This window comes from Idiotropiscis lumnitzeri, unplaced genomic scaffold (genome assembly GCF_059441095.1).
Source record: "Idiotropiscis lumnitzeri isolate Australia: NSW breed Sydney's pygmy pipehorse unplaced genomic scaffold, RoL_Ilum_1.0 HiC_scaffold_161, whole genome shotgun sequence".
NCBI classification, from domain to species: Eukaryota; Metazoa; Chordata; class Actinopteri; order Syngnathiformes; family Syngnathidae; genus Idiotropiscis; species Idiotropiscis lumnitzeri.
This window is the reverse complement of record NW_028283699.1, coordinates 183,018-196,160: the sequence shown is the minus strand read 5'-3', so window position 1 is coordinate 196,160 and position 13,143 is coordinate 183,018.

Genomic DNA, 13,143 nt, shown 5'->3' with positions numbered 1-13,143 from the left:
TCGGTTAAACTTAGGGGCCGCTTGGCACCGCCCGTGCCCGGGGAAGGTGCTCCTCTTCGGCTTACTGTGACGCGAGCATGCCCTCCTCCTCCGGAGCTTCCATTCGGTTAAACTTAGGGGCCGCTTGGAACCGCCCGTGGCCGGGGAAGGTGCTCCTCTTCGGCTTACTGTGACGCGAGCATGCCCTCCTCCTCCGGAGCTTCCATTCGGTTAAACTTAGGGGACGCTTGGAACCGCCCGTGCCCGGGGAAGGTGCTCCTTTTCGGCTTACTGTGACGCGAGCATGCCCTCCTCCTCCGGAGCTTCCATTCGGTTAAACTTAGGGGCCGCTTGGCACCGCCCGTGCCCGGGGAAGGTGCTCCTCTACGGCTTAACTGCCACGCACGCCGGCCGGAGCTCTGGTACTGTCCGAACCGCGCGAAACGTCGCCACCGATCGTGTCCGGGGGAACGTGCTCTTCTTCGTCCACTCTCCTCTTCGCCCACGCTCTTCTTTGGCGCACGCCGGCCGTCTAACCGCTCCAGCGCCCCGTCGTGCCGCTCGGCGAAACTACAATGCCCCCGAATATTTTTTAGACCCGCGAAGCACTGAACCCGCGAAAGGTGAACCGCCAAGTAGCGAGGGTTCACTGTATGTATAAGACCAAGACCTACAAAAAAGACTCTTGGAGCAATGAGCTAGGTTTTACAGGAAGTCGGCCATTTTGAATTTACTTAAAAGGGGGCGGGTCACCACAATGGACTTTGTGTAGAAATTATTATTGGGGCCCGAGCAGCGACCGCGGCGAGGTCCCTATTGTTTTTGTAGAAATTATTATTAGGGCCCGAGCAGCGACCGCTACGAGGTCCCCATTGTTTTTGTGGAAATTATTATTATTATTATTATTAGGGCCCGAGCAGTGACCTGTTTATTTTTTTTAAGCATTTTTGAAGGTGCGCCGCTACTTCGCGGATTTTCAGTTTTCGCGGGTGGTCTCGGTCCCCGTTAACCGCGATAACCGAGGGTTCACTGTACTCCATAAAATTTACAAAAAGCGAGGTGAAACACTCAACCAGAGCTGCTTTTTTTAACATTTCTCGAGGGCCATGGCGAGCCATTTAAAAAAAGCTGCACAACTAACGTATAAAATATTGATAAATTTGCTCGGCCTGATGTGTGTGTAAAGTTTTACAAGTTGTCGTTCATATTTAGAACCTCATAATCAGCTTTGTTTTATTGCCGAACAGTGCAATGCCACTCCCACAACTTTTCATGAAAAAGGACGAATTTCGTATTGTGACATCCTCATGGCCGAAACAGTCATCCGAGCATATATGAGGGCGACCTTGTTGAGTTGCACGGAGAAAAACATCCAAGAAAATAACTTGTATTAGCTTTTACCAGTTGGTGGCGCTACTACTACGATGTAAAATAAGTTGGTAGATGTCTTCAGGGCTGAAGTATCCTCAAATGTGTACAACTTCGAGAAGATAGGATCATCTGAGTCATGTTGCCGGAGCTTTTGTTGCCACAGAGTACAATCGGACTTTTCAGCACCTTAATAGCCACGCCTTTTGCCAAAACGTCACAAAATTCGGCAGAGAGTAAGATCATTGTCTTGAATCTTTTCTGACTCATTTTCAGTCGGATTCGTCAAAAGGGCACCGTGCAGTACGTGAAAATTAAAATAAAAACAAATTTTTGATTCCACTTGGCGGCACTGTGTGTATAACAAAATAATAACATTAAGATGTCTTCAGGTCGGGACGTTTTATTTACAGGTGAAGGTTTGGATTTTTAGGAGCATGTGCAGGGGAGTTATTAAGCATTCATTTATTTGTATTAGGTTCATTTTGTCTTCTTATTATTGATATTTGACTGATTCATTAAAAGCAGACAATTATGTTTTAGGTTAATTTTTTACCTGACATGTTTCGGCGAGTCTTTCGCCTTCTTCAGAGTGTCGCATGATGGTGTCTTGAGCTGATGTTCCATGAGGGTGTGACTTACCTGTCAAAAAAATGAAAAAATCAGAGCAGTAAAAGAACAAGCACAACATGAACATTACAAATCAGCAATCACTGACCACTGCAAAAGGGAAAACCACATCATGGACCGGGCGAAGGGCAGGGTCATCCGCACAGAAGAGAACAAACAACAGCGCTGGATCAGAGAGGCCATTGAGATCTGCAAGCGAGGCATAAAAACCATGAACAGAGACAAGGGAGCCTTCATCCTCTCTACCACCTGGACCAGCATCTTGGCGGAGTGAACGGACAGCGGGGGGCGTGACTTGCCTTCATTCTTGTGACAGGTAAGTCACGCCCTCATGGAACATCAGCTGATAAAGACGGGTCACAAGACAGCATCATGTGACACTCTGAAGAAGGCGAAAGACTTTCGTATTGTGACATGCTCAAGGCCTAAACACTCATCCGAGCAAATATAAGGTAGATTTTGTTCACCTGCCCGGAGAAAAACATCAACGAAAATAATTTGTATTTGTTTTAACCAGTTGGTGGCACTACCACTGCGATCAAAAATAAGTTGGCAGCCGTCTTCAGGGCCTGAATATCCTCAAATGTGAAAGATTTCCAGAAGATGGATCATCTGAATCATTTTGCAGGAACTTTTGTTGCCACGGAGAATAATCAGACTCTGCGGCACCGTAATAGCCACGCCCTTTGAAGGAAAGTCGTAAAAATAGGGATAGAGTAAGATCAATGTCTTGAGTCTTTTCTAGCCAATTTTCAATCGGATTCGTTAAAAGGGCACCGTGCAGTACGTCAAAATGTAAAAATTGATATTGATTGGCGCAAGGTGTATAACTGAATATAAACATATAGATGTCTTCAGATACCGACTCTTTATGTACATGTGAAGTTTTGGATTTTTAGCAGCATGTGCAGGAGAGTTATTAAGCATTTTGTCCATTGCGGCGAAGGAAATCTTAAGTGAAAACTTTGAAGCCCCGCCCCCGTCATATAGTATTTCGGAAACAAAAAATTTTAGCCCCAGTGTTTGTCCCAGGTCTTAAGATGCTCCAGACAGAACTTTAAGGCAATCAGATGAAGCCTTTAGGATCAGGGTGCAAAAGAATGACCCCTGTAAACATGCAAAAAAGGGCAAAAGTCGGACTTTCAAAAATTCATAACTCACTTCCTGTTCATATTAGACGTTACAAAATATAAAATTTTTCGCCATGCCCGATGAGACTGCCAAGTTTGGTGAGTTTTTGTGCATGTTTCGGGGGTCAAAAATGCGATCGAACAATCGGAAAAATAATAATAATACTAATTTCTACAAAAACAATAGGGACTTCGCAGCGGTCGCTGCTCAGGCCCTAATAATAATAATAATAATAATAATAATAAAAGTAATAATATTTTCGACAAAAACAATAGGGACCTCGCCGCGGTCGCTGCTCGGGCCCCAATAATAATTTCTACACAAAGTCCATTGTGGTGACCCGCCCCCTTTTAAGTAAATTCAAAATGGCCGACTTCCTGTAAAACCTAGCTCATTGCTCCAAGAGACTTTTTTGTAGGTCTTGGTCTTATACATACAGTGAACCCTCGCTACTTCGCGGTTCACCTTTCGCGGGTTCAGTGCTTCGCGGGTCTAAAAAATATTCGGGGGCATTGTAGTTTCGCCGAGCGGCACGACGGGGCGCTGGAGCGGTTAGACGGCCGGCGTGCGCCGAAGAAGAGCGTGGGCGAAGAGGAGAGTGGACGAAGAAGAGCACGTTCCCCCGGACACGATCGGTGGCGACGTTTCGCGCGGTTCGGACCGTACCAGAGCTCCGGCCAGCGTGCGTGGCAGTTAAGCCGTAGAGGAGCACCTTCCCCGGGCACGGGCGGTGCCAAGCGGCCCCTAAGTTTAACCGAATGGAAGCTCCGGAGGAGGAGGGCATGCTCGCGTCACAGTAAGCCGAAGAGGAGCACCTTCCCCGGGCACGGGCGGTTCCAAGCGGCCCCTAAGTTTAACCGAATGGAAGCTCCGGAGGAGGAGGGCATGCTCGCGTCACAGTAAGCCGAAGAGGAGCACCTTCCCCGGGCACGGGCGGTGCCAAGCGGCCCCTAAGTTTAACCGAATGGAAGCTCCGGGGGAGGAGGACGGGCGTGTGTCACAGTTAAGCCAAATTGGAGCACCTCTTCTGCCCGGGCACGAGCGGAGCGCGAGGCTGTCAGTTATGAATGAATAAATGAATAAATAAATAAAGAATGCCACCTTTCATTTCACAGGGCACACCGGACGGCGTACCAGCAGGTAAAAGTCGGAGTAATTAAATAAATACAAAAAGAATGGCTGGGGAATAAAAAAATAATACGTTTTAATAATAATTTGGTTTTTTTGTTATAACATGAATTTCACTCTCTCTCTCCCCGTATATATATATATATATATCTATATATATATATATATATATATATATATATATATATATATATATATATTCTATATTTATTATATATATTGTATATTTTTTTTAAGCATTTTTGAAGGTGCGCCGCTACTTCGCGGATTTTCAGTTTTCGCGGGTGGTCTCGGTCCCCATTAACCGCGATAACCGAGGGTTCACTGTACTCCATAAAATTTACAAAAAGCGAGGTGAAACACTCAACCAGAGCTGCTTTTTTTTAACATTTCTCGAGGGCCATGGCGAGCCATTTCAAAAAAGCTGCACAACTAACGTATAAAATATTGATAAATTTGCTCGGCCTGATGTGTGTGTAAAGTTTTACGAGTTGTCGTTCATATTTAGAACCTCATAATCAGCTTTGTTTTATTGCCGAACAGTGCAATGCCACTCCCACAACTTTTCACGAAAAATCACGAATTTCGTATTGTGACATCCTCATGGCCGAAACAGTCATCCGAGCATATATGAGGGCGACCTTGTTGAGTTGCACGGAGAAAAACATCCAAGAAAATAACTTGTATTAGCTTTTACCAGTTGGTGGCGCTACTACTACGATGAAAAATAAGTTGGTAGATGTCTTCAGGGCTTAAGTATCCTCAAATGTGTGCAACTTCGAGAAGATAGGATCACCTGAGTCATGTTGCTGGAGCTTTTGTTGCCACAGAGTACAATCGGACTTTTCAGCACCGTAATAGCCACGCCTTTTGCCAAAACGTCACAAAATTCGGCAGAGAGTAAGATCATTGTCTTGAGTCTTTTCTGACTAATTTTCAGTCGGATTCGTCGAAAGGGCACCGTGCAGTACGTGAAAATTAAAATAAAAACAAATTTTTGATTCCACTTGGCGGCACTGTGTGTATAACAAAATAATAACATTAAGATGTCTTCAGGTCGGGACGTTTTATTTACAGGTGAAGGTTTGGATTTTTAGGAGCATGTGCAGGGGAGTTATTAAGCATTCATTTATTTGTATTAGGTTCATTTTGTCTTCTTATTATTGATATTTGACTGATTCATTAAAAGCAGACAATTATGTTTTAGGTTAATTTTTTACCTGACATGTTTCGGCGAGTCTTTCGCCTTCTTCAGAGTGTCGCATGATGGTGTCTTGAGACCCGTCTTTATCAGCTGATGTTCCATGAGGGTGTGACTTACCTGTCAAAAAAATGAAAAATCAGAGCAGTAAAAGAACAAGCACAACATGAACATTACAAATCAGCAATCACTGACCACTGCAAAAGGGAAAACCACATCATGGACCGGGAGAAGGGCAGGGTCATCCGCACCGAAGAGAACAAACAACAGCGCTGGATCAGAGAGGCCATTGAGATCTGCAAGCGAGGCATAAAAACCATGAACAGAGACAAGGGAGCCTTCATCCTCTCTACCACCTGGAGCAGCATTTTGGCGGAGTGAACGGACAGCGGGGGGCGTGACTTGCCTTCGTTCTTGTGACAGGTAAGTCACGCCCTCATGGAACATCAGCTGATAAAGACGGGCCACAAGACACCATCATGTGACACTCTGAAGAAGGCGAAAGACTTTCGTATTGTGACATCCTCAAGGCCTAAACACTCATCCGAGCAAATGTAAGGTAGATTTTGTTAACCTGCCCGGAGAAAAAAATCAATGAAAATGATTTGTATTTGTTTTAACCAGTTGGTGGCGCTACCACTGCGATCAAAAATAAGTTGGCAGCCGTCTTCAGGGCCTGAATATCCTCAAATGTGAAAAATTTCGAGAAGATGGATCATCTGAATCATTTTGCAGGAACTTTTGTTGCCACGGAGAATAATCAGACTCTGCGGCACCGTAATAGCCACGCCCTTCGAAGGAAAGTCACAAAAATAGGGATAGAGTAAGATCAATGACTTGAGTCTTTTCTAGCCAATTTTCAATCAGATTCGTTAAAAGGGCACCGTGCAGTACGTCAAAATGTAAAAAATGATATTGATTGGCGCAAGGTGTATAACTGAATATAAACATATAGATGTCTTCAGGTACAGACTCTTTATGTACATGTGAAGTTTTGGATTTTTAGCAGCATGTGCAGGAGAGTTATTAAGCATTTTGTCCATTGCGGCGAAGGAAATCTTAAGTGAAAACTTTGATGCCCCGCCCCCGTCATATAGTATTTCGGAAACAAAAAATTTTAGCCCCAGTGTTTGTGCCAGGTCTTCAGATGCTACAGACAGAATTTTAAGGCAATCAGATGAAGCCTTTAGGATCAGGGTGCAAAAGAATGACCCCTGTAAACATGCAAAAAAGGGCAAAAGTCGGACTTTCAAAAATTCATAACTCACTTCCTGTTCATATTAGACGTTAAAATATCAAATTTTTCGCCATGCCCGATGAGACTGCCAAGTTTGGTGAGTTTTTGTGCATGTTTCAGGGGTCAAAAATGCGATCGAACAATCGGAAAAATAATAATAATAATAATTTCGACAAAAACAATAGGGACTTCGCAGCGGTCGCTGCTCAGGCCCTAATAATAATAATAATAATAATAATAAAAGTAATAATATTTTCTACAAAAACAATAGGGACCTCGCCGCGGTCGCTGCTCGGGCCCCAATAATAATTTCTACACAAAGTCCATTGTGGTGACCTGCCCCCTTTTAAGTAAATTCAAAATGGCCGACTTCCTGTAAAACCTAGCTCATTGCTCCAAGAGACTTTTTTGTAGGTCTTGGTCTTATACATACAGTGAACCCTCGCTACTTCGCGGTTCACCTTTCGCGGGTTCAGTGCTTCGCGGGTCTAAAAAATATTCGGGGGCATTGTAGTTTCGCCGAGCGGCACGACGGGGCGCTGGAGCGGTTAGACGGCCGGCGTGCGCCGAAGAAGAGCGTGGGCGAAGAGGAGAGTGGACGAAGAAGAGCACATTCCCCCGGACACGATCGGTGGCGACGTTTCGCGCGGTTCGGACCGTACCAGAGCTCCGGCCAGCGTGCGTGGCAGTTAAGCCGTAGAGGAGCACCTTCCCCGGGCACGGGCGGTGCCAAGCGGCCCCTAAGTTTAACCGAATGGAAGCTCCGGAGGAGGAGGGCATGCTCGCGTCACAGTAAGCCGAAGAGGAGCACCTTCCCCGGGCACGGGCGGTTCCAAGCGGCCCCTAAGTTTAACCGAATGGAAGCTCCGGAGGAGGAGGGCATGCTCGCGTCACAGTAAGCCGAAGAGGAGCACCTTCCCCGGGCACGGGCGGTGCCAAGCGGCCCCTAAGTTTAACCGAATGGAAGCTCCGGGGGAGGAGGACGGGCGTGTGTCACAGTTAAGCCAAATTGGAGCACCTCTTCTGCCCGGGCACGAGCGGAGCGCGAGGCTGTCAGTTATGAATGAATAAATGAATAAATAAATAAAGAATGCCACCTTTCATTTCACAGGGCACACCGGACGGCGTACCAGCAGGTAAAAGTCGGAGTAATTAAATAAATACAAAAAGAATGGCTGGGGAATAAAAAAATAATACGTTTTAATAATAATTTGTTTTTTTTGTTATAACATGAATTTCACTCTCTCTCTCCCCGTATATATATATATATATATATATATATATATATATATATATATATATATATATATATAAAAATTTATATATTTATTATATATATTGTATATTTTTTTTAAGCATTTTTGAAGGTGCGCCGCTACTTCGCGGATTTTCAGTTTTCGCGGATGGTCTCGGTCCCCATTAACCGCGATAACCGAGGGTTCACTGTACTCCATAAAATTTACAAAAAGCGAGGTGAAACACTCAACCAGAGCTGCTTTTTTTTAACATTTCTCGAGGGCCATGGCGAGCCATTTAAAAAAAGCTGCACAACTAACGTATAAAATATTGATAAATTTGCTCGGCCTGATGTGTGTGTAAAGTTTTACGAGTTGTCGTTCATATTTAGAACCTCATAATCAGCTTTGTTTTATTGCCGAACAGTGCAATGCCACTCCCACAACTTTTCACGAAAAATCACGAATTTCGTATTGTGACATCCTCATGGCCGAAACAGTCATCCGAGCATATATGAGGGCGACCTTGTTGAGTTGCACGGAGAAAAACATCCAAGAAAATAACTTGTATTAGCTTTTACCAGTTGGTGGCGCTACTACTACGATGTAAAATAAGTTGGTAGATGTCTTCAGGGCTGAAGTATCCTCAAATGTGTACAACTTCGAGAAGATAGGATCATCTGAGTCATGTTGCCGGAGCTTTTGTTGCCACAGAGTACAATCGGACTTTTCAGCACCTTAATAGCCACGCCTTTTGCCAAAACGTCACAAAATTCGGCAGAGAGTAAGATCATTGTCTTGAGTCTTTTCTGACTAATTTTCAGTCGGATTCGTCAAAAGGGCACCGTGCAGTACGTGAAAATTAAAATAAAAACAAATTTTTGATTCCACTTGGCGGCACTGTGTGTATAACAAAATAATAACATTACGATGTCTTCAGGTCGGGACGTTTTATTTACAGGTGAAGGTTTGGATTTTTAGGAGCATGTGCAGGGGAGTTATTAAGCATTCATTTATTTGTATTAGGTTCATTTTGTCTTCTTATTATTGATATTTGACTGATTCATTAAAAGCAGACAATTATGTTTTAGGTTAATTTTTTACCTGACATGTTTCGGCGAGTCTTTCGCCTTCTTCAGAGTGTCGCATGATGGTGTCTTGAGCTGATGTTCCATGAGGGTGTGACTTACCTGTCAAAAAAATGAAAAAAATCAGAGCAGTAAAAGAACAAGCACAACATGAACATTACAAATCAGCAATCACTGACCACTGCAAAAGGGAAAACCACATCATGGACCGGGAGAAGGGCAGGGTCATCCGCACAGAAGAGAACAAACAACAGCGCTGGATCAGAGAGGCCATTGAGATCTGCAAGCGAGGCATAAAAACCATGAACAGAGACAAGGGAGCCTTCATCCTCTCTACCACCTGGACCAGCATCTTGGCGGAGTGAACGGACAGCGGGGGGCGTGACTTGCCTTCATTCTTGTGACAGGTAAGTCACGCCCTCATGGAACATCAGCTGATAAAGACGGGACACAAGACAGCATCATGTGACACTCTGAAGAAGGCGAAAGACTTTCGTATTGTGACATGCTCAAGGCCTAAACACTCATCCGAGCAAATATAAGGTAGATTTTGTTCACCTGCCCGGAGAAAAACATCAACGAAAATAATTTGTATTTGTTTTAACCAGTTGGTGGCGCTACCACTGCGATCAAAAATAAGTTGGCAGCCGTCTTCAGGGCCTGAATATCCTCAAATGTGAAAAATTTCGAGAAGATGGATCATCTGAATCATTTTGCAGGAACTTTTGTTGCCACGGAGAATAATCAGACTCTGCGGCACCGTAATAGCCACGCCCTTCGAAGGAAAGTCACAAAAATAGGGATAGAGTAAGATCAATGTCTTGAGTCTTTTCTAGCCAATTTTCAATCAGATTCGTTAAAAGGGCACCGTGCAGTACGTCAAAATGTAAAAATAGATATTGATTGGCGCAAGGTGTATAACTGAATATAAACATATAGATGTCTTCAGGTACAGACTTTTTATGTACATGTGAAGTTTTGGATTTTTAGCAGCATGTGCAGGAGAGTTATTAAGCATTTTGTCCATTGCGGCGAAGGAAATCTTAAGTGAAAACTTTGAAGACCCGCCCCCGTCATATAGTATTTCGGAAACAAAAAATTTTAGCCCCAGTGTTTGTCCCAGGTCTTCAGATGCTCCAGACAGAATTTTAAGGCAATCAGATGAAGCCTTTAGGATCAGGGTGCAAAAGAATGACCCCTGTAAACATGCAAAAAAGGGCAAAAGTCGGACTTTCAAAAATTCATAACTCACTTCCTGTTCATATTAGACGTTAAAATATCAAATTTTTCGCCATGCCCGATGAGACTGCCAAGTTTGGTGAGTTTTTGTGCATGTTTCGGGGGTCAAAAATGCGATCGAACAATCGGAAAAATAATAATAATAATAATTTCTACAAAAACAATAGGGACTTCGCAGCGGTCGCTGCTCAGGCCCTAATAATAATAATAATAATATTAATAATAATAAAAGTAATAATATTTTCTACAAAAACAATAGGGACCTCGCAGCCGTCGCAGCTCGGGCCCTAATAACAATTTCTAGAAAAACAATAGGGACCTCGCAGCGGTCACTGCTCGGGCCCTAATAATAATAATAATAAAAATAATAATAATTTCCACAAAAACAATGGGGACCTCGTAGCGGTCGCTGCTCAGGCCCTATTAATAATTTCTACAAAAACAATAGGGACCTCGCCGCCGTCGCTGCTCGGGCCCCAATAATAATTTCTACACAAAGTCCATTGTGGTGACCCGCCCCCTTTTAGGTAAATTCAAAATGGCCGACTTCCTGTAAAACCTAGCTCATTGCTCCAAGAGACTTTTTTGTAGGTCTTGGTCTTATACATACAGTGAACCCTCGCTACTTCGCGGTTCACCTTTCGCGGGTTCAGTGCTTCGCGGGTCTAAAAAATATTCGGGGGCATTGTAGTTTCGCCGAGCGGCACGACGGGGCGCTGGAGCGGTTAGACGGCCGGCGTGCGCCGAAGAAGAGCGTGGGCGAAGAGGAGAGTGGACGAAGAAGAGCACGTTCTCCCGGACACGATCGGTGGCGACGTTTCGCGCGGTTCGGACCGTACCAGAGCTCCGGCCGGCGTGCGTGGCAGTTAAGCCGTAGAGGAGCACCTTCCCCGGGCACGGGCGGTGCCAAGCGGCCCCTAAGTTTAACCGAATGGAAGCTCCGGAGGAGGAGGGCATGCTCGCGTCACAGTAAGCCGAAGAGGAGCACCTTCCCCGGGCACGGGCGGTTCCAAGCGGCCCCTAAGTTTAACCGAATGGAAGCTCCGGAGGAGGAGGGCATGCTCGCGTCACAGTAAGCCGAAGAGGAGCACCTTCCCCGGGCACGGGCGGTTCCAAGCGGCCCCTAAGTTTAACTGAATGGAAGCTCCGGAGGAGGAGGGCATGCTCGCGTCACAGTAAGCCGAAGAGGAGCACCTTCCCCGGGCACGGGCGGTGCCAAGCGGCCCCTAAGTTTAACAGAATGGAAGTTCCGGGGGAGGAGGGCGGGCGTGTGTCACAGTTAAGCCGAATTGGAGCACCTCTTCCGCCCGGGCACGAGCGGAGCGCGAGGCTGTCAGTTATGAATGAATAAATGAATAAATAAATAAAGAATGCCACCTTTCATTTCACAGGGCACACCGGACGGCGTACCAGCAGGTAAAAGTCGGAGTAATTAAATAAATACAAAAAGAATGGCTGGGGAATAAAAAAATAATACGTTTTAATAATAATTTGGTTTTTTTGTTATAAAATGAATTTCACTCTCTCTCTCCCCGTATATATATATATATATATATATATATATATATATATATATATATATATATTGTATATTTTTTTTAAGCATTTTTGAAGGTGCGCCGCTACTTCGCGGATTTTCAGTTTTCGCGGGTGGTCTCGGTCCCCATTAACCGCGATAACCGAGGGTTCACTGTACTCCATAAAATTTACAAAAAGCGAGGTGAAACACTCAATCAGGGCTGCTTTTTTGAACATTTCTCGAGGGCCATGGCGAGCCATTTCAAAAAAGCTGCACAACTAACGTATAAAATATTGATAAATTTGCTCGGCCTGATGTGTGTGTAAAGTTTCACGAGTTGTCGTTCATATTTAGAACCTCATAATCAGCGTTGTTTTATTGCCGAACAGTGCAATGCCACTCCCACAACTTTTCACGAAAAAGGACTAATTTCGTATTGTGACATCCTCATGGCCGAAACAGTCATCCGAGCATATATGAGGGCGACCTTGTTGAGTTGCACGGAGAAAAACATCCAAGAAAATAACTTGTATTAGCTTTTACCAGTTGGTGGCGCTACTACTACGATGTAAAATAAGTTGGTAGATGTCTTCTGGGCTGAAGTATCCTCAAATGTGTACAACTTCGAGAAGATAGGATCATCTGAGTCATGTTGCCGGAGCTTTTGTTGCCACAGAGTACAATCGGACTTTTCAGCACCGTAATAGCCACGCCTTTTGCCAAAACGTCACAAAATTCGGCAGAAAGTAAGATCATTGTCTTGAGTCTTTTCTGACTAATTTTCAGTCGGATTCGTCAAAAGGGCACCGTGCAGTACGTGAAAATTAAAATAAAAACAAATTTTTGATTCCACTTGGCGGCGCTGTGTGTATAACAAAATAATAACATTAAGATGTCTTCAGGTCGGGACGTTTTATTTACAGGTGAAGGTTTGGATTTTTAGGAGCATGTGCAGGGGAGTTATTAAGCATTCATTTATTTGTATTAGGTTCATTTTGTCTTCTTATTATTGATATTTGACTGATTCATTAAAAGCAGACAATTATGTTTTAGGTTAATTTTTTACCTGACATGTTTCGGCGAGTCTTTTGCCTTCTTCAGAGTGTCGCATGATGGTGTCTTGAGACCCGTCTTTATCAGCTGATGTTCCATGAGGGTGTGACTTACCTGTCAAAAAAATGAAAAAATCAGAGCAGTAAAAGAACAAGCACAACATGAACATTACAAATCAGCAATCACTGACCACTGCAAAAGGGAAAACCACATCATGGACCGGGAGAAGGGCAGGGTCATCCGCACCGAAGAGAACAAACAACAGCGCTGGATCAGAGAGGCCATTGAGATCTGCAAGCGAGGCATAAAAACCATGAACAGAGACAAGGGAGCCT